Here is a 21,872-nt window from a genome sequence, read left to right as displayed (position 1 = left end):
TAAATAAATAACAAAATTTTAATTAATATTTTATTTAAGGGTAAAAAATTGGTGTATTATCCTAAATTGCCTTCAAGAATAGTTATTAGAATAAAACAAAAGCAAAAATAAAGGGCTAATACAATGCCTCCACCTATATTGATCACAACAAGGGAAAACAAACTAAAAACAACCAGATCAGGCTAAACCAAGGGAGGGGAAGAAAGGAAGAAAATGGCTAGGAGGAGAGGGTTGGGACCCAGCAACTACTAATATTCCAACCATCCTCTCTATTGAGATTGTTCGGCTTTTTTCAATCTCAAGGGATTCCCTAAATTTCCGGCTCTAAACTCAGCCCGCCTCCTGCTTAAGCTTTGGAAAAGATATGTAGATGACACTAATGTCATCTGGTCTCATGGCCAAGAAGAGTTAGATCTCTTCTTTGATCATCTCAATAGTCAATCCTCGGCCATTAAGTTCACTAAGGAACAAAAAGTCGATGGTTGCCTCCCATTCCTTGATATTCTTATCTCTAAGAATAATGATGGTTCCCTCTCCCACTGAGTGTTTCATACGAAAACTAATACGGAGCAGTATCTTCATGCCAGTTCCCACCATTTCCCGGCCCAGAAGTTGGGGGTTCTCAACACCCTTGCTACTCATGCCTTAAGGATCTATGATAGAAAGAGCTCGAGGAGGATAAATCCCATCTCCTTAATGTCTTTTTGAGAACGGTTATAGCAGACACTTGGGACATAAGGCTTTCCTCAAAGCAGCTAAGAGTTTGTTAACTAGAAAGGGACCTAAAGAACGGATTCCTGGTGTCCATCTTCCCTTTGTTTAGGGGACTACGGATAGGATTGCGAGAATTCTTAGAAAGCATAATGTCCCCGCTACCCTTAGACCTCTTACCACCATTCGTAAGTCCCTCAAATCAGTGAAGATCCTATTGACCCCAAAGACATGAAAGGGTATATAATTCATGTGGGACCCCCTATATTGGTGAGACTGGTCGCTCCATTAATTAAAGGATTAGTGAGCACGGAGTGGACCTTAAGCATATGAGAACCAAGTCTTCCGCTTTAGCGGGGCATGTGGAGAAAACCAATCATCATGTTTGCATCGAGGAAGCTAGTGTTATTGCTAGAGTGTCGCAATTCCATCAACAGAAATATAGGAAAGCCCTTGAGATTGAAAAAGGCCGAACAGTCTCAATAGAGAGGATGGCTGGAAGATTAGTAGTTGTTGGGTCCTAGCCCTCTCCTCCTAGCCATTTTCTTCCTTTCTTCCCCTCCCTTGGTTTAGCTTGATTTGGTTGTTTTTAGTTTGTTTTCCCTTGTTGTAATCGATATAGGTGGACGCATTGTATGAGCCCTTTATTTTTTCTTTTGTTTTATTCTAATAACTATTCTTGAAGCTAATTTAGGATAATACACCAATTTTTTACCCTTAAATAAAATATTAATTAATTTTTAAAATTTTGTTATTTATTTATTTATTTTTTAACCCTTGAATTCTTTATTAATTAAAAAAAATTAACTATTAATTTGAAATTAATTTATTTTATAATGAATGTCCCTTTAACGTATAATTTGATTAAAATGAAATTAACTATTTATAGATTACTCTATTTTTAACTTTTATAACTAAATAATATTTATATATTATAACTTTATAACTAACATTTTTATTTTATGTTTTACTTAAAGTTAATTTCATTTATAATTAAATTATTTTAATATATATTTATAAATATAGGTCCCTTTAACTTATATTTGATTAAAATATAATTAACTATTTATAGATTGCTCTATTTTTAACTTTTATTTATATAATAACTTTGATAACTAACAATTTTTAATGATTTACTTATTCTAATATAGATTTATAATTATAAAATGTTCCATTTACGTATTTTAATAAGAATATAAATAGCCGAATTATCTTATTTAATTAAATAAAGTTTTTACCCCTTATCAAAGTCAAACTATCTATTTGCCAGTAAAATCTGGCTGTTATAGCCATTGGATGTTCTGCCTTATCTATTTAATATGCAAAGCGAGATCTGTTCATTCAACTTGTCCTGATGATGAACCACACTAGTTGGTCCGAAACACGTCGACAAAAGTATTTCTATTTGATTTTCAGCAAAGAATCTTCTCAACTTCATATGGATCATAGAAGCCTTAATTCAATATTCACTTTCATTATTTTTAGAGTAATCTAGGATCTTGCATTTCCATGTACACCTTGCATTAGGGTAATTTTGCATTATTAAAGTATCAATAGTATTTTTAGTTTTTGTGAGTGTGAAGTGTGCTTTAAGAAAAGAAAAGAAAAGAAAAAGTTTTTTCTTTATAGAAGTTTTGTAGAACCCAAGTAGAAGTTTCCTTTCATTTAATAACAAACGATTGCATTTCATATAAGTTATATTTTTATTAATTTCTTTTGCTTCATACAAACACCATTGGTTTCATTTCCATTTATCCCTTTGACTTAAAAAAACAACCATTTAAAATCAAACGCTTAATAAAATAAACTAGAACCTTTTGTATTGTCATCAAAATACACCAACAAGTTTAGATTTATTTAGGGCCTTGGATTAGGTGAGAGTAGAGTAAACTCTCCAAGGCCACTCTAAATTGTAAAACATAGAAGTCTGATTAAAGTGCAAAATCCAATAGTGTTAGGGAGACCGCGAAAGATCTGTGACTGGGAGTTAAGAAAGAGGGTTCGTGAAGATAAGGACGAGAGATACCCCCTCTCTTACTTGTCAGATCCTACCTCATGACTGTTCAGCCCAGCTTTTGATACGAGTTGGTGTCCATAGTTTCCTATCCTAGGAATCCACATAGGTGGTTGCGGAGGGGAATCCTATGGCACCTGAGGTTTACGTTGTATCACATTCAGGAGTACTTTTGAAGGGAACCCTTGCGAAGCTTGGGGGCTTGCACCGACAAAGGCTGTTGTCTAGAGGGCAGCATAACTAACTCTAATACCTTCGCTAGTAGGCCTGGGGCGTAATTACCCTAGTCTATTTTTGGAAGGCCCTTATTATTAACTTTCTTGTATTTTGGTGTCTGGTCCTAATCACCCAGAGCAGAAATTCTTGGAAGTTGTTTGATTGCTGATATCTTTAGGGACATTTTAGTGAGTGCTCCTAGTCAGCCTAGATTTTAATTTTCTTGAGTCTTTAAGTAGATCTTATAAAAATAATTCAACGTGGCTAACTGACCATCTCGACGGTCTTGCAGACTTCGTGGGCTTTCACCTATGAGTCCAGAACCTTCTCCTAGAAGGTGTAGGAGCGATTCTACCAGTGGTTTTCACCCAGTGGCAGCAGGTGCATCAGAGATTGATCCTATGCTTGGGGGCATTAGTTCACAAGATAGACCTAGTACTACTACAGAGTTAGAGAGGAACACACCAGTTCTTTTTAGAGTACCCTTCTAGTCAGAAGATAGTATTTAAGTAGAAGAGATTTCAGAGTCAGTTGCGGCTCCAAATTCTCCTCTCCCTCCTGATCATCCAAACGGTTTGTTATACATTGGAACTCTCACTCACAAGCCTTCGAGCCGAAGTCCACATACAACTATCCCTTCGATGATCACTGCAAGAAACATGGCATCCACAACAAGTGTTGCAGGCATGCAAACTCCCATACCTGTGCACGGGGGAGGAACTATTTCCATCCCTTCTAACACTCCCAGCAAATCCTTTTTTGGGTCTACTTCCATTATGTCGATGAGTGGAAGTTCTCAAGCTAATGCATCTAGTTTTGGATTTTTCCCTTTTGGAATGCCCTTTCAATGTATTCCTTCAGTTCCTTTGAATATACCATCAACCGCCTCTACATCCATGATGACTGGATCGGCTTCTTTTCATGTTTTTCCATTTGGAAGTGGTCATATACCACATTCCAATCCAATAGTAGGGTCATTGCCTTTTCCTTTTACAAGTCAAGGTAGTAACCCCTTTCAGAGTTGAACAAACCGTACTGTTAGTGGGATAGGAGCTGGGAATCAATTTTTTAGCCAATAAGGGAATGTGCCATATTCTTTGATTAATTCATTTCAATTTTTTCACCCTTTTCTAATTCTTGGAACCCTTATCAGGGGCTATCATCTCCTTTCAATACCTCGTTAGGGGGTAACTTCACTGGTTACAGAGGATTTTCGGCGGGAGTTGGTCAAACTCTAAATTTTGTTGGACCACAACGATCATAGTTCAGTTCAGTAGGCTCTATGAGTTACTTCGGGCAAAGTGGTGTCTTTCAAAATCCAGGTCATTCTTTTAAGACCTACGGGAACCCCGCCCAGTCCGGATGGAATTCCCAAGGTCCTCCACGACTTCCTTTTCTAGCCATGCTTAATTTGCTAGACTTGACTAAATTGACGAATGATCCAATTAGGTACAATTCAGCTTGGCCTCCGGTCCCAACTAAACTTCCATCGAATATTCCCCAATTCGAAGGGAAGAATGGTGAAGACACGGAGACCATGTGACCACATTCCATTTACGGTGCTCATCCAACTCCCTGACAGATGATTCAATCAGGTTGAGGTTATTTCAGTGCACCTTAATAGGAAATGCAACCAAATGGTATATAGAGTTGTAAGGGGGACCTTTACTTCTTTCACCAATTTGGCTAATATTTTCTTGAACCATTTTCAGTTGCCTGTCTATTATGAAGCCGGAACTGAGCTTCTGGCCAATTTTCATCAAGACACGGAAACGAACATTTTAGATCATATCCAAGAATGGAGATGGAGAAAGAGGTTTATCAAAGCTGAAATTCCACCAGAGTTCCGTCTCGAATGATTTCTCAAATGTTTATAACCTGAGATCTCCAAGGATGTTTCTCTTTTCGGTGTTTATTCAGAAGAGCAGGCTATTTTCGAGCCCAACAATTGAATTGATATATTCTTAGTCTAGGACTCTTCAGAAAATCCTACCTGATGCTCCTAGATCCAATGTTGATTTAGCCAAACCGAAGCCAAGCAATCATGCCGATGGTATAGTTGGATCAATTGACGCAAATATGGTGAACCTTTTGAACCAATTGCAGCAGTTGTCTCTACAAATTGCTTCTTCTAACTAGGCATCACCGTCCACACCTTCACCATCCTAACCTACCTCCATTAACGTCATCTAGGCTTCTAACCCCAAAGGAAATCAACAATTCGATGGGAAGAAGAAGGGACGAGGTAAGAAGAAGAACCAGGAAGGGAAGGGTAATGATAACAAGCCCGACATGGGTGCTGGTGAGGGTAGAAAAGAGTCTAAGAAAAAGGTTAAATTTCCATGCAAGTTATGCAATGGAGAACATTTGACTCACCTCTGCCCCAAGATTCAGGATGATCAGCACTTTTTAGTGCAGCAAGGGTCCTCTAGCTCCCAAGTTGTCCTGACTAACCCTTTTCCCCAAGGGTAGCAATTACTTGTTCGCGCGAACTAAAACACTGGTACCTCTGCAGGGGGTAACCAGGAAGGGGAAAATACCTCAAATGGTTATATGATGAACTCTCATGTTGAAATTGCCACACAAGCACACGATTATGGTGAAACAGAAATATTTAAAGAAAAATCTGTTCCCAAAACCACAGACCTGCTTCATATTGAGTGACCTTCTATTGAGTCTATACCTTGGATACTGAAAGGTTCCACTAAGTGCTCGACTATTAAATCTAATTCTAGGGCAGCCCAAAACTACTCGATTGTAGAATATTTGGCTCAAATTCCTTGTGCTATGTATGCATTGGAGGTACTCCAGTCATGTCTCGCTCAGAGAAGTGCTTTGCTTTTGGCAATCAGGGTAGTAGATCCAAAAAATTCTTTAGTGCTCACTTTTGATATGTTGAATGCCAAAAAGTGACTTCCTCACCATATGGCTTTCCAGATTAAGTTTACTTACTGAAAAACCAATATTTTTCAGACAGATATAGATGAGGGAGCTTCCACATGCGTAACGTCTATGTCATGTTGGAAGGCCATTGGATCACCTTCGGTTGTTCCTTCATCGACTCTCCTAACAGCATTTGATGGTCGTTCTCATAGGCCACACGGAATTATCCCAACTTTTCCTATATTTGTTGGAGGAAAGGTTGTTAATATTGAGGTAGAAATCATTGATGCCAACATAGATTACAACCTCCTCTTAGGAAGGAATTGGATTTATGAGATGGATGCCATAGTTTCATCTCTATTCCACGTCCTTTGTTTCCCTCATGAGGGGAGAATTGTTAAAATTGATTAGTTAGATTATTCTCCAGGTGACTCTCGAGAAACCTCAGATTCCATCGTTCCATTGGTGGATAATCCCTCTCAACCTATAGAGAATTTAAGAGTTGGGATGTACTCTTCCTTGATGAGTATATTTTACCTTCCCCCTCCTACAGCTAGAATCAATGCAATTTCATCCTCCAAGGGGTATTCATGGAAAGAGTTCTTTCGAACTCATTATTTTTTGGACCCTTGGACCTTACCTTCATCTATGACCACACTATATGGAGGCCAGGTTGGTGGAATGGCATTTCCCATGTCTGCAACAGAACTTAGCTATCAATCCATCGTTAACTCTACAGATAACCATCCCACTCCTTTTTCAGAGGAGGAGTTAGATGGTGATGTGGCTCCAGCTTGGACCCTTGACTCTACTTCTGCTCTGGATTTTTTACCATCTTAAGAAGAAATTTTATAAGCGATGACGGGTGTAGATCGACCTTGGGAAGATTTACATCATTGACCATATTTTCTTCCACCATTGCAGGAAGTCGAATCCAGTTTCTCCAATTTGCTTACTAGTGATGTTTGTACAGTGTCAAACCCTTTGGCTCCAACACATTTATTTGCCGAAGTTAATATGTCAATTATCTCAAAAATTGTACCTATAAACATCTCTAGGAATCCTGACATTATAGAAAATGTCTTCACCGAAGTCGATTGTTCCCTTGAAGAGATTCAAATTTACATTGACCTCCTTAAAGAGTTTTGAGATGTGTTCACTTGGTCTTATGAGGAAATGCCTAGTATTGATCCATCTATAGTCCAGCATGAGATCAAGATGTACAAAAATGCCAAGCTGATTCGTCAGAAGCTTCGGTCGGTCAATCCTAGGAAATCAACACCTATTAAAGTTGAAGTTGAAAAGGTGCTAAAGGCAGGTTTCATATACCCTGTTCCTCTAATGGAGTGGGTTTATAATCTAGTCTCGGTAGATTAAAAAACCAGGAATGATCCGAGTGTGCATTGACTTTAGGGATTTGAACAAAGCTTGTCTAAAAGATAATTGCCCCACACCGTTTATTGATCAAATAGTTGATGAATGTGCGGGTAATGAATTTTTTTTGTTCATGGATAGATTCTCTAGTTATATTCAAATTTCTATCTGTCCAGAGGACCAGCATAAGACAACTTTTATTTGTCCCTAGGGTACCTTTGCATACAGAAAGATGCCTTTTGGTCTTAAAAATGTTGGAGCTATGTTTCAGCAGGCCATGTCTGATGCTTTCCACGACATCAAACATGTCATTGAGGCATACTTCGATGATTTAGCTGCTTGTTCTCGAAAGAGAATCAATCATCCCAGCCACCTTCGATTAGTTTTTGATAGATGTTGATTTTACAAAATCCGGTTGAATCCTAATAAGTGCGTTTTCGAAGTCACATCTGGTCGATTGTTAGGATTCACTGTATCAACTGAATGGATTTGAGTTGATCCCCTCAAGGTAGAGGAAATAATTCAGTTTCCTCCCCCATCTTCCATCCAACAACTTCAAAGTCTACAAGGAAAGACAAATTTCTTGAGAAGATTTATAGCAAACTACGAGATAACTAAAGTATTTATGCATTTTCTGAAGAAAGGATTTCCATTTTTATGGGACGAATTTGCACAACAATATTTTGATGCCTTGAAGCAAGTGTTAATCTCTGCCCCATTGTTGAGTCCATTAGATTATTGCAAAGATTCCATTTTATATCTCGCTGCAGAAAAATCAACCATAGGTATGGTTCTAGTTCAAGAGGATGATGCTCTGACGGAGCATGTGATTTACTACTTGAGTCGAGGCTTAGTAGGTCCTGAACTACACTATTCTCCTATCGAGAAATTGGCCTTGGCAGCTGCTCATGCTATCCAGTGGCTTCGTCATTATATTCTACTACGCAAAATTTTTGCCTTAGCAACTGTCAATCCTTTTCAATTTTTCCTCACTAGGTGAGTGACTGGGGGGAAATACAATCGATGGATTGTTATTTTGAAAGAATTTGATCTCGATTTCTTGTCAGCCAAGTCTAAGAAGCCATTGGTCTTTATGGAATTAATTTTTGAGGTGCCTTGTGAAGAAGACATTGTTTATGAGGAAAATTTCCCAAACGAATATTTATTCCTCATTTATTCACAAGATCCTTGGTATGGAGATATCATCATATATCTCCAGACTTCAAAGTTCTTGCCTTCCCTCCATGGATGAGCATCGAAAGTTACGTCACCTTGCTAAAAATTATGTTATCATTGGTGATACATTATATTGCAGAGGGGTTGATTCAATCCTTAGGCGTTGCTTAACCCTGGAGGAAGTAGAGTCCGTACTAAATGATTGCCACAGTTTTGCTTGTGGTGGTCATCTATCAAGGCTTGCAACAACCTAGAAATTTTGTGTGCCAGCTACTTTTTACCTTCAATTTTCAAAAATTGTATTGAAGCGGTCAAATGTTACCACCCTTGTCAAGCCTATACTCAAAAGATGCATGCGCATTTAGCTCCTCTTTTTCCTGTTATCACTGTTGGTCCATTTTCTAAGTGGGGCATTGACTTTACTACTTGTAATCTGCCTTCGGTAGCAAATCAAAAGTATATCATAGTGGCTATAGACTACTTTACAAAGTGGGTTGAGGCCATGCCTACTTACAAAAACGATAGTGAAACAATAGCCTTGTTTCTCTTCAATCAGATTATTTCACGTTTTGGTATCCCAAGAGAGATTGTCACTGACCATGGCAGTCACTTCCAAAACCAACTGATGATTGAATTGGCTCTTAAGTTAGGCTTTTGGCAAGAGCATTCATCTCTGTATTATCCTCAGGCCAATGGGCAAGTCGAAGTCGTGAATAAGTCCCTCAAGACAATCATGCAAAGGACAAATGATAAAAATTGCTCCAATTGGCACATCATGTTGTACCCGGCTCTCTGGGCATATCGAACCTTGGGGAAGACTGCCACCATCTTTACACCTTTTCAGTTAGTTTATGGGCTGGAATCTATTTTCATATTGAATGCGAAATTCTATCCCTTAAGCTAGCTATAGAGCTTCTTCTACAGACGTCTAGTCTCGAAGAGCGCCTTGTTCATTTCGAACATCTCGATGAGCAGCATCAAGATGCCACCATAATAAACGAGGCTCATAAGAAAAGGGTTAAAACTCAGTATGATAAACATGTCCATCCTCGAGTCTTTTCTAAAGGCGACCTTGTCTTATTCTATGACCAAGATAAAGATGCCTTGGGGGAGGAAAATTCAAGCCTATGTGGTATGGTCCCTTTATAGTGAAAAGAGTTTTGGGAAAAGGGGCTTATGAATTAGTCAATTTCGAAGGGAACAAGTTGGTGAAGCCCCGAAATGGGCTCTACCTCAAGAAGTATTTTTCTTAGGTTACGACTGAGCAATTGCTTGTTTGTATATATTGTATTTTTGTACATATTTTGTCGGGTGGTTTGTGATATCAACATTTTTGTGATCTACTTTGGCAGGTGTTGATGGATGACTTAATATATTTGAGATTCGTCAATGGTGCTAGTCGGCACACTTGGAATCTTGCTTCTGCAGCTTGGGTGATTTATTATCCATCTGGTCAGTTGATGGTGTCAAGGAGGGTATGTATTGGTCCTGCTTCAATTAACATTATCGAATATACTGTTGTTATTAATTTACTATCTGAAGCTATTTCTTATGGAATTGATTCATTGGTAGTTTATCTTGACTCACAGCTAGTAGTGTCACAATTAAATAACATTTATCGGGTTCGAGATCCTTATTTATATCGTCAATTTTTGACAGCGACAGTGTTGCAATGATCATTTGTTTATATTACATATGTGCACATTCCACGTTCTAAGAATTCATTAGCAGACTCTATCACTAACCAAGCATTAGATTGGCATATCAATCATTCATCAAATTAAACAAACATAAAAAATTTGGATCTATATATATATATATATATCATAAAACGGCCTATGTATACATAAAGTGTTCAAAAAATAATATACAAAATTGGGACTAAATGCCCATAATCATGTCCAGTTTGTGTATCGACCCAGCTTAGGATGAGCGCTAAGAAGTTAACTACTGCACTGGCCACACACCGAAGTATGCGGACCCAGTCCCCTGGTACTCCTACCACACGACGTTGCTTCTCCTTAGGTAGGCCCTCTATGGCTATCATCAGTACCTGGTGAGTCAATCTCACCAAGTTTCTTTGGACTGCATATAGGACCCTCTATGTCTCAGCTGTTACCTCTTCGACAGCTTTTCCATGACACCTATGCCTCAGGAATCCATCTGGTCTCACTGGACCCACATCTGGAACATGATATTTTTTTCAGTGTTTTGTCCCATCAAAAACATTTCTAAGTTCATTTCATATTTAAAAAATAAAAAAAATATCTTAAAAATTGACAAAAACTTAAAAAATTGTTACCTATCTCTCCCCATGCTACGTTTGGTGGCAACACCAAGTCTGGATCTCCTTGGAAATCCATGCCAGCATAGGGGTAGTTGTCGATTGCGATGATCTATTGGTCCCACAAGGTGAAAAACTCATCATAGAAATTCATCCTAGGCACGTCCCAGCCTCCAAGGCGTTTCATCAAGTCAGCCCATCTACCCATTCATGGATCTCACAGGCTTCTGATGGAGACAAATACTTTGGGATGAAGCCCAGGTACCTTGTCAAAGAAGAAGGAGCATAAAATAGTCCCATATCCAATGTTTTCTATCTAACCGTTTTGAATGGAGGTCAACTGGCTCTTCATGTTGTTTAGAAGAGGTGTGCACCAATCAAAAACTGTGGTTAGGCATTCCACATCCAAGCTTATGGACACTCGTGAAGCCTGTTGCAGTGAAGCTAATATGTTTACCCTCGCAATGGTAAATAGAAGAATCCTCATAGATAAACTATCCACATGTTTGATCGGAATCTAACTTCCAATAATTTCCTGATGCCCAGGATAGTATATGTGTACATAGTCTTCTACTAAAAGACTACTCCTTGTCCTGCTAGTTGAATGCACAACCTCCCCTCTTCAGGAGAGACCTGTAATAAAGTAGATGTCTTCCACCTCAATCCTGAGATGCATCTGATCTATCATGAAGGCATCATCCTCTACACTCCAGTAGTGGATCAGTAATTCGAGCAGACATATGTTGGCTTTCATGTTCAGCATTTTGAAGAATTTCAACAAGCTGCACCCTCTCAATCCATCTAGTGCATTTTGGTTGTTCATTACCTCATTGTCAATTGTGGTATGCTCTCTCTCTCTCCATCTGATGGTCATCCTGAAGAAAAATGAGTTTCAACTGTTAGATTTTATGTTTGAACTTCAACTAGGGTACACGCGGGTTCCCTTTGCACACAATGACGTGTACGCAGAGTTGGATTTTTTGACATGAGTTCCCACAGTCAAATCTTAATAAAAACTTCTAAAAACTATCACAAAACATTGCAAGCATGATTTGAGGGTTACTTGGTAACTTTGGCGCGATTTGGACGGTCAAATTCTTTAGAGGTAAGTTTGCTCCTTTTTTGATCGACATCTTTTTTCCAAATACAAATGAAAAATTTGTGAGTCTAAAAGTCAATATATAGCTTTGAAATTTCAAAAAAAAATCTCAAAACTTGATTTTTCATCTCATGAATTTTTTAACTTGTGGGCTTGGATTGTCAAGAATGGGTTATTGTTTCAAGATATTTTGGACACTCCTTCAAGATCTTATTTCGGTCCCATGACCACTGACCTGTCATGCAAGTATCATTCACTCACTGGCATATAGGTTAGGGAAAACCATTTTTTCCATTGCATCTTGCATACTAGCTTTCGTTCAATGATACATTGGCCATAGGGTCAACCCAATTGTGTCTTGGTTAGCAAACGATGTTCATTCGCCGATTTTTAAATCATGATGCGATGGTAGAGCCATCCTTTACATGGGCATCATAGTTAGAACCTCACTGACATTGGTTGGCCATGCTGTGATACTAAGTAGGCTCAAGAGTCCTCTTTAGTCCCACCATGACTTGTGCATTGAAGACACATTCTCCTTACTTCTACGCTTATTTCTGGCCTTATACCCTAGAGGCTCCTTTGAGTTGAGTTGTACTGCTGCATTGCATTTCGACTATTTGCACCTTTTGGCATTGAGCCAGCTTCACTTGGACTTGTGTTTAAGCCACTTATTTGACAATTTCTTTTGAAAAATCAACCATGCAATCACTTAGCTTTTGCAAATTGGCACATCCTTTGACCCATGGAAGGAACATCCCTTTGAGTTTCCTTGACCAGTTTCGCCTCCCTACATTGAGCATAGGATTGTTCCCATCCCAAGAACTAGATCATATGTTTCTCTGTCACTCGTTCTTTCCACTGTACTATAGCATTCTTTTATTCTTTTTCCAACTTAAATAAAAAGACAAAAAAATGATATATTCCAAAAAGAGCAGGAATAGAACAACATTTCCATATGTTGTTGGTAGCTAGAGTCAGTCATGTCACCCTTGAATAAAGCACTCAAAAGAAAGTCTCTACTCCATTTTGGGCGGGATTTAGTTTGACTTAGGTATGCCTTAACCTTGTTATTGAGTCAATTCCCCTCCGATTGGTTACCTCTTCCAATCATATGGAGAGTTTTCTCATGCCTCCTACATGATGAAATTATACAGAGTTATCATATGTTGCCATATAGTCATCATTGAGCTGTGCTTTTTTTCAAGGGAAGTAAGCCTGAGTCGGCCTCTCTGCGGTGTCTCTTGACTTATTTTTTAGTCGACCATCCCTGGTTGTCAGTGTCGTGTTTGTCATCACATCAGTTATATTGGTCCTTTACTCATGCCAGTTTGAGAAGGTCTCCATTGACTTCTTGCTGGCGGGTCTTGTCCTTATCGACGATGACATATTGCTCTGAGGGAAGGCCTAGAGCTGCACCCTAGCCCTATTTTTCTTACTGATAGGTCACCTTGTGCTCAACATTGATTAGTATCATGGGTCTTTGACTGAGTGGTTTCTCTTGTATTCTACATCATCTTTCATTATCACACATTGGGATTCGTGCAATGCCTTTGTTTCCATTTGACCCTATTGGTGGATTCCTCACCTCTATGTTAGCTTTCATTATTGGATGGTTAAGAGGGTTTCTATCATGTGCTAGCTACATCTTGTGTATGCCGGAAACGTGCTTCAGTTGGGTTACTACATCATTTTCATCCGATTCCTTCCACATTATTGGCCTACGGGTTACACTCCCACTAGATTGATGAACGATGCCTTAATGCCTTCCTTTAGCGGATCTTTTCCTATCGACTACAGCTCATTGATTTGGGACAATGACTTAGAGTCCATTTGGTAGTACACTGGGGTTTGCAGTCATTAGTGGCAGATTCCTTTGCTATCGACAGTGGGAAACCATCATCGTCCCTTGATTGATAGATTCTTCGTGATGTTTGACTTCATTTCATTCATTCGCACTTGTTAGATTGTACTGGGTACCTTGACTCGCATTATCATTATTGGTGAGTAGTCTCATGTTTGTTAAGGGTATACATCAATGACCGGTAACCAAACGGTTTCTCATGTGGCCAACCTCAGATCATTTATTCCCATTGTGTAGAAATGTACCGCAATGGTTGGTGAAGACCGTGGGTTGCATCAACATGTTTTGGTTCACTTGCCAGTTGCTCCTATTACTGCTAGTTAACACCATCCACCCTATATGTTGCAGTCCTTCGTAGCTATTAGTGTCAGTCTTTACAGCCTTCCTCCAGTGATCAAACATGCTCTTACAAAGTGATTTTAAGGTGTCAAGGTCAAATTTTGTCATTTCAGTGAGTCTTCAAGCAAAATTTGGTCACTAGGCATCAGGGCTAGGGTTTGATTTTACCCTTGTCAAAGTTGTCCACATGTCGGTCCATGTCACCGTCAGCTGAGTGTACCATCATTCAGAGAGTTTTCATTATCATTTCAAGTCCCACTGGGTCATTTTACACCTTGTTCATGCCTCAGTTGCACCTAGGTAAGGTCATTTCCCTCTCCTAGGGTTTTGAAGGCAATTTCTCTTGGACAGCCAAATCATCAGCAAAACTTGTATCCTGATCTTCATACACCTTCCCCTATCCTTAAAATACCTTATCAAACACTTCCCATCACTGAGATCCCCCTAATTCCTCATTTTCGCACAAACCCTAGTTTCTTGCTACAACCTGGCAATTTTCTAGGTTGGACCTGTGTTTTGCCTTTTTTGACCCCTTCCCCTCACTCAATCTCTGAGATTACACTTTCCCCTACTTCCTAAAATCCCTCCCTACTTCCCAAAATTTCCTCAAGAATTTAGAAACTCCCTATCCCCTTCATTTCGCTTCATTTCAACAAATCCCTTGTTCCACACATCGGGATAGGTTTCAGTCAAATGAGGTTTCTAAGCAATAAAAGATGAATTTGGAAAAACTGAGAGAGCTTTTTCTCCACAACATGCCAAGGAAGAAAAACCTGCTTCACTTTTTACACAGTGTCATGTTTTTTGAGAAATCTCAAAATATAGTTTCCTCGGGAGAATTGATGCACCTCTGAAGTGACCTTAGGAAAATCAAATTTTCTCCTATCTCAGTTCGCCAAATGACTTTCTTGAAGAGTCAAATGATAACTAGACACAAAGGGCTTTCTATTGAGCTACCATGAGCTCAATTTGGAGTTGCGGAAGGCATCCAAAAGTTTACTGTAACAGCACTCTGCCTTTAGGCACCCTCATTTGGCACATTTTGACCATTCTTGGGAGATTTGATTTTTGACAAGGCAAATGAACTCCAAATTGAAAAAATTCCACTTGTGTTGGAAATTATACTCAAATATCTTTCCAACGAGATATCTTGTACCCAATTTGGACACCAGTAAGGCCTCCAAAAGTCACCTGGAAAAGAGCGCAACGCACAGAGGGAGCGCGGAGCACTGGGAGGAAATTTCCAGTGTAAATATACACTGGCGCGACGCACATAGAGAGCACGGTGCACAGGGAAAAAAAGGCCTGAAATTGTGCCATTTTACCTCAAATTTCTTGTGAAGCCCATCAAATTGCAAGGTAGGCTCTATAACATCACTTGTTTATCAAATTTTATGACTGATATGGTGGTTATATGCCTATGATTGAATGCAACAAATTTCATAAAGACAACCACAAGAAGACACCTATTCAGTAGGAGATAGAGGCTGATTGAGAGATTTGGCTCGAGAGGATCCACATCCACTTAGAGAAGTTGTTGACGAAAGCAAACAAGAACAGGGATCAATCACATCATGAGGCTTCTTTGCATGATGAGGAGCTCATTAAGCATGATTTTGACCTAGTTGACTTGGAGGCACAAGATGAGCATAAATCCATACAACAAGTCATCAAAGAGAAGTACTCTCAGATCATGTAGGTCAAGGACAATTTGATAAGGGCCAAATTTATCATTTCATGCCTTGATCAAGAAAACGGTCAGCTTAAAGCACAACATCTACCTATGGAGAAAGAACAATTCAAAGTCAAGAAACAAGAGATGAAGGGAAAGGAATTGGTGGACCATGATAACATTGAGCACCATGAAGAACATGTGGCAAGAAAAAGGCCAAGAACAAGTTTTTCACCATGAGCATCTCATATGTATATTTCCCTCACCTTGATGGAAGAAAAAATCACCATTGCAAGGAATGATTTCATGTTTTAGTAGATTCCATCTCTCAAGCTACAGGCATACCAAACCATGGTGAAAATTGGTTCAAAGACATGAACCTAGACCTAGTAGAGTACAAACCCTAACTAAAATCATAATATAAAGAAACTCACTCACATGTTTTCCCATTCAGATATTTTTTGGAGATATATGCACCATTAATGAAGGCTGTCATGAAATTCTTCACATGTGAGGGAAAAATTTCCAGGTTGCATCAATATCACATAAGGCTGCTCATGCACTTTACAACAACCAAGTCGCTCAATTTGAGTAGTTACTTGTATAGGAGCTTAACCAAGATGTCTAAAAAGGTGAAATTGAAAGGAAAAGTGCATTATCCTAGTCTCTTTAATCATAGCTTGATAAAGGTTATGGTTCTCCATAAGTTGACAAAAAATAACATGACATGGGACACTTTCATTAAGGCAGCTTTGAACATGCATATAACTGCTTCACCAAGCCAACACCAAACTATATCAGCACAGTCAATGGAGGTTGGGTCATCAAGAAAGAATGATGAGGTTCCAAGGAACCTAGGACTGAGGTGACCAATACATATCAAAGAGGCGGAAGGATTGTGTTTTCTCCTAAAATAGAGGTAAGGAGCCAGCGCACAATGAGGGGCCTTCAGGAGAGCCATCAGGTGAACGAGAGACCGAGTTCGTTCTCCTTCACGATGATGAGACCGATACAAAGCCAACAAATGCAGAGCTTAGAGAGCTCATCCAGGAACAACAATCAGAGATTGAGGCCTTGCCCTTGACTTGGAGAGGGCCAAGTCGAACATGAAGTACCTGGAGCAGAGAAACAAGCAGCTTGAGGACCAACAGGTGATCATGGAGCTACAAAACATTCGAGAGCATCGCCAAGCTGCTCAAAGAAGAAGGGTTGAGCTCACATCTTTGGAGCAAGAAATCAATGAGGATAGGGAGGCCAACCTTGAGAGGGTCAACATGCATTTGGAGAGGCTACTAGACAAGGCTGACAAAGACCTTGCTCTGTTGAGACACATGGCATTTCATTACAGGGCACGAAACATGAGCGCCAAGGCCCGAATAAAGAGTTTAAAAGCAAAATTGAGGAAAGCAACAAGGAGGGAAAAAGAGGCAAAATGGAAATATAGGCTTAGAATCTTGGATAAGGCTTCCTTGGCTCAGCATGGCACCCCATAGAGAACCTCCAACCCAAATTTCAAGAAATTTGGGGAATTTTTGGTCACATGGAAATTTTTTGGGCAAAAAACAGGGATTTTCTCCCTATGCGCGCACCACTCGCGCGACCCTAAAATTCTAGAGCTCCAATTGAGAAATGGCTTGTATATTTGGATTCAGCATCAAAAATTATGACTACTTGTGTCCGAGCAAGAAATTTGGGCAAGATTTGGGTCTCCTAATGGTCAAAAAACACCCAAAATGGGCCTCTCTACCACTTTTTTGACACACAGAAAGCCGTCTTGGGAGAATGAATATTTGGAGGGGCGAATGAGCACCAAATTCAAAAATTCTAGTAGGGTTAGAAAGTAGACAGGACAGGCTTTCCAACAGGCCCACTTGAGCACATTTTGGACACCTGAAAGTGCCCCAAAACAGGCCCCAAAGTAGCGCGATGCACAAAGAAAATGGTGTGGCGCACAGAGGAAAATTTGCCAATTTTCTTCTGTTTCGCGAAATTTCGGTTCGCGACTTCTCCAAGTGGGCCCAGTCATCTACACTTAGGTTTTTGGCACCAAAAGTGTCATTTAAAGAGTTTTTTCTCCAAATGGGCTTCTATCCAAGTGGCGAAGGAAGGCAAACGGTCACCCCAATGCCAAATGTCATGTTTGCAGCGCTGCACCTGTAGCTGATGGTTGGCTCTCCATCTCCTTTTTGTAATGATTTGAGTAACTTCCCAACCCCTGGGCATTCTATCTCTTCCTCACAATTCTATATATTGTATGCAAGTTATTTGCAAAGGGTTGGTTGGCTTGTAACTTCTGGGAGATTGTCGGAAAGAAACTCTCTTTCTTCACTGTGTATTTTTGACAGAGAATTAATGAAAGGCAACGACTTTGTTTCATGATATTCTTGTGGTTGTGAGTGTAGAAAATGTATTTCTTATGTGTTCATATGTATTTAGTTATGTTTCATAATTCATTTCATGCTCATTTCCAGTGAAATTTTCTGAGTGAGATTAGGTAGAATTCAATTTTAATTGCTCTGCCTGTGGGAAAATTTCATGTTCAGTGTTCTTCTTCTGTTGAAAAGGATTCATGTAACTATGCCCTTTTCACTTTCTTCAGTAATCTTTTCAGTCCGTGTTACCTCAAACTAAAATCGCTACATTTTCCACCTGCCTTGCCTCACGGAATAATTTGTGCCTTCATTTTAAATTCTCCGTTCTTTGCTGACTGTCGGTCCCATAACATCCCAGAAGCTCGGTCATTCATAAAAATTGTTTCACGAATCCCTTTTCACTTACTAGCCTAAGGTCATATTTCATTGTAAGTCATCTCATACCGTTTTTGATCATATATTCACTGAGCGTGACTCAGAGAGAACCCTCTCCTACTCTAGTAGGGCTAGCTACTAGACTGATCGTGGTTTGTGGTTACCCTAATTTTTGCCTTCCTTCAGCCTGAGGCAGATTTAGGTGCTAACATAGTGGCGACTCCACTGGGGAACGAAAATTGTTTGCTTGAAGATTGTTTTGCTCCAGTACATCTATCAAGCTCAGAGCTGATTGTTGATGGTGAAAAACGATCATACATCGAAAGACGGCTGAAAGCATTCACCTGACGACTCCTTTCACTGAAGAATCTAGCAACTGGTGCTTCATGGTGACTCCATTGCTGAGAGATCAACAACTTTGACATTTTCAAGATGGATTGGATTGCAAGAAGATACGCTCCCATGAGCCAAAATCACATGCCAGGTTTTCCAAATAAAGTGCCCAAGGTAGATTGGTCAAAGAATCTGTCTGTGTTCAGAAATGTGGAAGGTAATGATGTTGCTCTTAATCTGGTGAAATTTCACATCCATGTGCATAGATTAAAGATCAATTTTCCTGAAGACTGTTTGATGAAAATGTTTATGGCTACCCTGGAAGATGAAGCCCGATCTTGGTATGAAAGTTTACCGCCTGCTTGTATTTATTGTCTAAAGGATTTTCACGCCCTGTTCGTTGAAATATATCAAGAATCTTATCCATCATTAAACCTAGTTCATGACTGTTGCAAACATGCTTCTACTTTTATTGAAAGCCTTGAAAAATACTATGAGGATGATAATTTTATGGATGATGAGATCATGGAAGCCTTGTACGAGAATCCATTTCAGCAACATGAAGAGAAACTAGAGGAGTCCCATCAAGATGCTCAGGAAATGTTGCAGCGGAATCAAGATCTTTGTACGGTGGAAACTGAAGGAATTTTGCATCTTGACAGTAAACATGAATTACATGAAATAGATCAGCAGGTTGACGAGTTCCATATGGCCGAAAATGAGGAAAGAAGAAGTTTTATTTCAGATCTAGTTGAAATAAATGAGGATACGTAGGAAAATGATGTTCCAATCTCAGAAAATGATGATGATAAACCAGATCGAGAAACAGATTGTGATGAGGAAAAACATGTTGTTCCGGATCTCATTGAAGAGAATTGCATTGTTGAGGCCGCCTCAAATGAAGAAGATAGAGTTACAGACCTAACTGCCCTCATCTCATCAGAAAATAGCCTTCCTAACGAGGTGATTCAGTTAATTCATGAACAACAAGAGGATATCTTTGTTCAAGTAGGTGAAAAGGTTTCTCTGGATGAAATTATGATAGAGGACAGAAAGGTCATGCTTGAGTTTCACGAAGCATTTGAAGTTTCTTTTCTTATGATTAATGAATGTAACGAGAATCTGGCTATCATATCATATGAAGATAACCTGCAAGATGTTCAAACTACCGAAGATCTGACCATTCAGGATGCCATTTCAGATTCTTCTTCCTATGTTTCATGTTTTGAAATGTTCTTTCAAGAGGAATTCCACTCATCTGCTTGTTCAGAATTTTTGGAGGACCAGAACATACTTTTTCTGAAGTACATTATGAAGGAAGATCAGAATCAAAAGAAAAGGATATCTTGTTTCCTCAGCAGGAGGTAAGTCTTCATGTTTTTCATGATCCAATGGAAAATCTGTTACAGTCAGTAGTGAAGGTCATTATTACAGTGCTCAGTGATGAAGAAGATCATGGTCAATTATGTTTTTGGAGGCCTAGTTACCAGTATCTGTTGTTGACCAGAAGATCTGATCCCAAGAATCAATCAAGGAGGCATCTACTTGATTGGTTACATTGGAAGACACATTACACATGATTGTACATATTGCATTAGTACGCAGGTGGCTGTCATCATGATTTGAAACCCTCGAATCTTGATGGACTGCTGCCATTGAATAAGTTTTGTCAGTTCTTGTTTTAGTTAAGTCAGTCATGAGTCATTTCCTTTTGCATAGAGTCAAGTTTTTCAGTCATTTCAGTTCGCATTGAGTCAGTTTCAGTCAATAAATTGAGTCATGTTGGTTTGTCGGAATAATGGACTCCATAGCCCAATGGACGAAGGCACTGTCTGCTCACCCAAAGATCTGCAGTTCTTGGCACCTCCAAGGAGCTGCCATCCCTATTGGAGCCAATGTTAGTGTTAGTATTTACAACCTTCCTCCACTGATCAAACATGCTCTTACAAAGTGATTTTAAGGTATCAAGGTCAAATTTTGTCATTTCAGTGAGTCTTCAAGAAAAATTTGGTCACTAGGCATCAGGGCTAGGGTTTGATTTTACCCTTGTCAAAGTTGTCCAAATGTCAGTCCATGTCACTGTTCAGCTGAGTGTACCATCATTCAGAGAGTTTTCATTATCATGTCAAGTCCCACTAGGTCATTTTACACCTTGTTCATGCTTCAGTTGCGCCTAGGTAAGGTCATTTCCCTCTCTTAGGGTTTTGAAGGCAATTTCTCTTGGACGGCCAAATCATCGGCAAAACTTGTATCCTGATGTTCATACACCTTCCCCTATCCTTAAAATACTTTATCAAACACTTCCCATCACTGAGATCCCCCAAATTCCTCATTTTCGCATAAACCCTAGTTTCTTGCTACAACTTGGAAATTTTCTAGGTTGGACCTGTTTTTTTCCTTTTTCGACCCCTTCCCCTCACTCAATATCTGAGATTACACTTTCCCCTACTTCCTAACATCCCTCCCTACTTCCCAAAAGTTCCTCAAGAATTTAGAAACTCCTTATCCCCTTCATTTCGCTTCATTTCGACAAATCCCTTGTTCCACACATCGGGATAGGTTTCAGTCAAATGAGGTTTCTGAGCAATAAAAGATGAATTTGGAAAAAATGAGAGAGGTTTTTCTCCACAACATGCCAAGGAAGAAAAACCTGCTTCACGTTTTACATAGGTGTCATGGTTTTGGAGAAATCTCAAAACTATAGTTTCCTTGGGAGAATTGATGCACCTCTGAAGAGACTTTGGGAAAATCAAATTTTCTCCTAGCTCAGTTGGCCAAATGACTTTCTTGATGAGTCAAATGATAACTAGACACAAATATATTTCCAATGAGCTACCATGAGCTCAATTTTGAGTTGAGGAATACGTTCAAAGGTTGACTGTAACAGCACTCTGCCTTTAGGCAGCCTCATTTGGCACATTTTGACCAGTCTTGGAAGATTTGATTTTTGACAAGGAAAATGAACTCCAAATTGAAAAAGTCCACTTGGGTTGGAAATTAGACTCAAGTACCTTTCCAAGGAGCTATCATGCAGCCAATTTGGACACCAGGAAGGCCTCCAAACGTCACCTAGGAAAGAACACGACACACATAGGGAGCGCGGCGTCCTGGGAGGAAATTTCCAGTGTAAATTTACAGTGGCACGGCGCACAAGGAAAAA

Source organism: Pinus tabuliformis, chromosome 7 (genome assembly GCF_031772625.1).
Source record: "Pinus tabuliformis cultivar Carrire ecotype Pingquan chromosome 7, CPIR1, whole genome shotgun sequence".
Classification (NCBI taxonomy): domain Eukaryota; kingdom Viridiplantae; phylum Streptophyta; class Pinopsida; order Pinales; family Pinaceae; genus Pinus; species Pinus tabuliformis.
Note: the sequence above shows the minus strand (reverse complement) of the source record.